This window comes from Hypomesus transpacificus, unplaced genomic scaffold, assembly GCF_021917145.1.
Source record: "Hypomesus transpacificus isolate Combined female unplaced genomic scaffold, fHypTra1 scaffold_130, whole genome shotgun sequence".
NCBI lineage: Eukaryota > Metazoa > Chordata > Actinopteri > Osmeriformes > Osmeridae > Hypomesus > Hypomesus transpacificus.
This window is the reverse complement of record NW_025813706.1, coordinates 516,020-521,306: the sequence shown is the minus strand read 5'-3', so window position 1 is coordinate 521,306 and position 5,287 is coordinate 516,020. Positions and strand designations below refer to the sequence as shown.

The window sequence follows — 5,287 nt, the reverse complement described above, 5'->3', positions numbered from 1 at the left end:
AAGACAAAAGTGAAGGAAAGAAAGTAGTTATTTTAAATCAGATCATTTCTTGAACTATATATTTAGTTATTATAAATTATATTCACATAAAATGCACTTCCAATTAATAATATAGCCTAACAAATATGCTCGTTCAAGTGTAATGTTGCTATGCTTCTTTACGGATCACCTGAATAATACAATTGTTTGACTTGTTTTTATGCATTTGAAGGTCTGTCACCCACTGACAGTATTACCGGCTCACCAAAATGCATGTGAATGTTTACGTCCTACGTTGAATATTGGGGTACACGATTGGTGGATGTTATGAAGGTGTCACGTATATGAGCTCTGATTGGATGCGGACTATAGGTGTCCTGAAAACTTGCCTGTGTCGATAAAGAAACAAAATGTTTGTTTGTTGAAAAATGTGCAGTAACTGGACATGCAAACACATTGTAAAAGGGTTGAAGGAAAGTATTAAAGCGATACAGAAAAATCCTGCTCCTCTATCGCGAGGGATCGTTCTAATGCACGATTTTGAGCTTCAGCACTCCACCTTCAGGACCCAAACAAGAAGACTTTTTTATCTCTGAAGACCTGAAGACAACTAGCGTTACTACTGCAGCCCTTTTCATTTTCCTTGTTGCACTATTTGACCGTGAGTAATCATTACATATAACGACAGTAGCCTACAAAACATGTATCTTAGCGTTATTATATGTATGATAATTGGAAGACTATTTGATATAGTTTTAAGGCGTGTTATTAGCTAACAAGATATTAGCTAATTTGAGCTAGGCTAGGTGAGCTAAGGATTTCTTTGTTTACAGTATGTATTGCAGGCTTGCAAGCTATAAAACTTTTAACATTATTGTCATGTTACGCTGTGGGACCGACATTCGAACGATCACATATTGTGACGCTGCTCATTAACGGGTTACGTTCTACAGTACGTTTGTAACTTGTTTGGTAAGATAGCTGTAGTGCTAGCCGTAGCCTAGTGCTAATTGGTTTGAGAAACAGCCATTTTAGAAGGTGTCCGGATAATTTAACTCAAACATTGTGACCAAGGATAGTGCTAACAAAGTGTTAAATAACTCTCGATTTTGTGGAAAATAGAAAACATTTAAGCGAACGTTTGAAGTCGGTCTGAAAGTGGTTAAGAAGTATCAGCGGAAATTCCAGGAATTATTTCATTGTTTGTTCTCGAAACTATATAGCGAAATTTTAAACAAATATGTAGACACATACCCCTTAATGCTATTAAAAGGTCAAGGGCTCGTACTAATGTAACATTTTATCTATATATACACAAATTTGTTTTTATAGTCTTCAATCTATCTGCTTCTTAATATCTACAGACTTACATTCGAATGTACACAGTTGAAATAGAATACAGGGAAATATTGGATGTGTAAAGTAAAAAGAGGTTGGTGTCTTGAGAATTCAAACCATCTTATCATGTTCTTAAAGGTCTGTATACTAGAACTGTTGAGCATGAAGTTACAATTATTTAAGATTATGAAATAGTTGTTCAGTAGTGTGGTATGTGGCTTTTTATAGTTGTGATTTTTTCTGTATTTTTTAGATGCCACGTTCCAGCAAACGTTCTACAGCGGCCAAGAAGAACTGGGCTCGTTCAGATCATGAATGCAAAGTAAATACTTGTTTTCAGGTCGCCTTTGTTTACTTTGAAATGGTTATTTGTTGAAGTGTGCGGCACACTGCATGTAGACAATTATCAAGCAACATGACCTGTCACCCCGCAATCACTTTCTTTTTAAACAAGCTCCAAATAGCGATCAACATTTTGACTCCTATATTTATTCCAATATTATACCACAGTTAATAAAATAACTTACTCCTCAAAGTCACGTCAAAGTGAAAGTGTTTTCCCTAGCTCAACAGTGCACTGACGTAAAAAAACAACAATGTCATGTACCTGGAGGCAGAAGGCAACACTGATGTTAAAGTGGTAAAATACATTATTACAGAACTACATGATATTGCGATTACATTTTATTTAACTTAACTAATAATAGGCTTATCGTTTTAATGCAGCCACAAAACGAACAAAACAAGTTGAAAGGGAGATCAGCCAATCAGGGCAAACAAGCTCTTGCCAGAGCAACAATGTCCATTACCTATGCACGTTTGTACAGTATCGTAATTTAATTCACACGACTGCAAGGAAACTACAGATCATCCAAGCACTTTGAAAGGTACATTTTCTTATGTATAATAATCTAATATGTTTCTGTCTTTTCTGATGTTATACTAAAGGTTAACCAATTGTTTTCATCAACGATAAACGTCAACATGTACAAGTTAGCTATACTTTTGAGTAATAGTTTATAGACGTAGCTCTAGGTTAACTTCAATTTAGCACAATAACCTTGAAACAACGTAGATTGCGCTTTTAAAAAGATCATACTTTTATTCTCTCTGGACCCCACTAATATGTTCGTTTACTAAAACAAAGCCGCTACTATATGCATTTTTTCCTCGGTCCCAAACACTGTCACACTTCTGTTTTGCCCTGAACATGTCTTAAGCTGCAGTTTCAATGTTTACTTTTACGGCTAATGGACTCTTCAAACTTGTTATTAATTTATAGTTAATATGGTCTATATACATAGGCAGTGTTTAAAGACAAAGAGCTCAACTTGGGAAAGGCATTTATTATTTTTTCGTACAGTTTAAAGATGTGGTTGCAATGTCAAATCAGTTTCACATTTTAAACAAACTGTGTGTAATCTGTCGATAGATTCAATTTAACATCAACTACGAAGATGCACATCAGAGTAGAAGGGTATATTCCAGGTTTCAGAAGTGAAACAAGGAACGTTTAAGGCATACTTCACTGCTGTACTTCAGGAAGCCACCAAAACACAAAAATGGTCATCTTCAGGACTTCACCCCACAGAAACACAATTGGTTTGTGTGTGATGAAAAAAAATAGGTACTTTGATAATGTTAAATGCGATTTCAAAGTATGCTGTTATGTAAGATGTTGGTTTCATTGTACTCACACTTGTTTGTTTCAACCCCTTTTTCTTTGAAGGAACCCAGTCAAAGTTGCAGACATAATGCTGACCCCATCTCGCCAAAATCAAGGACAGAATGCTATTTTCATCAATGAACGATCCCAATTGACATGTGTGCAAAACTTGGCCTTTTGTTACGATGAGTTTCTTCCAAACAACCAGCAGACCAGATCAATAACGACATCATTTCTGATCCAAGAACACATCGAATAGAAAGTCACTTAAAATGATTTACCATGTAAAAAAAGAAGAAGTAGAAGAAGTGCTATCCTAATATTATACATATAAATAATGCATCTGTTTCAATGTCCTGTAATAGCAAATCATGCCAAGGAACTTGCCATTTGACTTTTTGTAATACTATAATTTGTAACAGATTTCACATGAAACCTTGCAGTAATCTGAATGCATAAAGGGGTTTTACAGTGTGTTGATTTACTAAAATGTTGTTTAAATGTTTCCTGTGTGTGCAGGTAAATGTACTGGTAAAAGTCTTGGAGCAGAGAGAAAAAGAGAAAATCATGACTAGGACCCACAAAGTGATGGACAAACAGTGTATGCTGTGTCTGACATGACTGCCTCCATCATGGTCACGTGTGGGGAAATGATGTGTTGGTGATAGACAAATGGTACACTTTTAGAGATGTGTCTGTCCGTTTTTTCTATAGCAAAGTCCTGCTGACAACCACACCACAAAGCACTTTCAACATTGCTGAAGATTCAGGAGCAGCAAAACATTGGTTAACCTGCTCAATATGATTTTTCATTGGGTGACATGCCTCAAAAAACACAAAATACAAATTAGGTAACAAATGATACTATAGTTGAAATGTGTTTATACTATTTCTTAAATTGTACCCAATGTTTTCAATTACAAACCTTTGTTTCATGTTAAAATGTAGCTGTAATCCTTAATCATGTTGTGTAATATTGTTTTTCACTCAGTGAGATCATTGAATGATTACTAAAGAATAATTTGTTGAGTTTTTGTTTGTGCCTTGTTATCACAATTACAAATCTCCTTGTTTTTGTTCTTGCCTTTTGTTTTCTTATACATCCATATTCATACATAGTGAATCTCTTTTTAAACATCCTCTGCTTTACTTCAACACACTTTAACTGTTGCCATATAGCTAATTAATGCAATGCCTCCTTTCAATTCTAGAACAAATTATTGTTCTGATAAAATCATACATTGACATAAGTGCACATTAGTGCATTACACAGACAGACAATTTTCCACATGATAACTTTCTAATGCAATAATCTAGCTGTAGTGTTTATCTTAAGCTGTCAAGACATATTCATATATTGGAGTCAGATGGCTGAGCAGTGAGGTAGTCAAGCTAGTAATCAGAAGGTTGCCGGATCGATTCCCCACTGTGCCAAATGATGTTGTGTCCCTGGGCAAGGCACCTCACCCTACTTGCCTAGGGGGGAATGTCCCTGTACTTACTGTAAGCCACTCTGGATAAGAACGTCTGCTAAATGACTAAATGTAAATATTCTGCTTTGTGAGACAGTACGTAAAAAACAAAACAATCCAGTCAGTGACAAAAGGATTTTGCAATAACTGACTGCAATAAAGGATACAAACACACATTTTAATTGCACTTTCAATTGAAATTCACATTACAGTTATATAGACAATCCCAAAAATACATTCCAGGAAATTGTGGCCTGACCAAGCCCCCACTCATTACTTGGCTTGAAACAAAGACCCTTGTGGATCGTATTGGTGTTGCATTAAATGAGTTTATCCCATTGGTATATGTGCAGCATGGATTATTCTTAACAGTGACAATTTGTACAGGAAATACATTTTTCAATGGTTCGCAATGTTTGGAGGAATCCGCCATTACTGCTTGCAGTTATATTTAGGATTCCTCCGTCAGGAGGAAACCTATTGTTATTGTTAGTTTTATTAGGATTCCTCCGTCAGGAGGAAACCTATTGTTATTGTTAGTTTTATTATTATTATTATTATTATTCTTGTTCCATGGAAGTCAATGGCAGCCCCTAGAACACTTCGACAACTTTTTGTGAAATTTGGCACACTCATTAAGGACAGTTGATTCTATACCTACACCAAGTTTCATGTCTCCCATTAGACCACTCCAGCGCCACCAACGGGTCAAAGTTGGACTTGTGTTTACACACGCAACTTTTGAACCGTATGACCCATTTTCAAAAATGAGGTACCATTGGATTCCCTGGTTCAAGCCGAGTTCAACGCACCCCATGGCGTCAATTTCCGG

General features: G+C 35.9%; 1 long non-coding RNA gene across 6 annotated transcripts; it reads left to right on the top strand.

Moving 5' to 3' along the window:
- Positions 1 to 557: 557 nt before the first annotated feature.
- Positions 558 to 4,056, top strand: LOC124488275. Of its 6 annotated transcripts, XR_006958620.1 has the most exons (5): positions 616 to 640; positions 1,571 to 1,957; positions 2,044 to 2,204; positions 2,750 to 2,944; positions 3,047 to 4,056. It is a non-coding gene; the product is annotated as an uncharacterized LOC124488275 (long non-coding RNA). The 6 variants fall into 6 exon arrangements; XR_006958619.1 differs by lacking the exon at positions 2,044 to 2,204 and having other exon boundaries at positions 581 to 640; positions 1,571 to 1,639; XR_006958618.1 differs by lacking the exons at positions 2,044 to 2,204; positions 2,750 to 2,944 and having other exon boundaries at positions 558 to 640; positions 1,571 to 1,639.
- Positions 4,057 to 5,287: the final 1,231 nt, after the last annotated feature.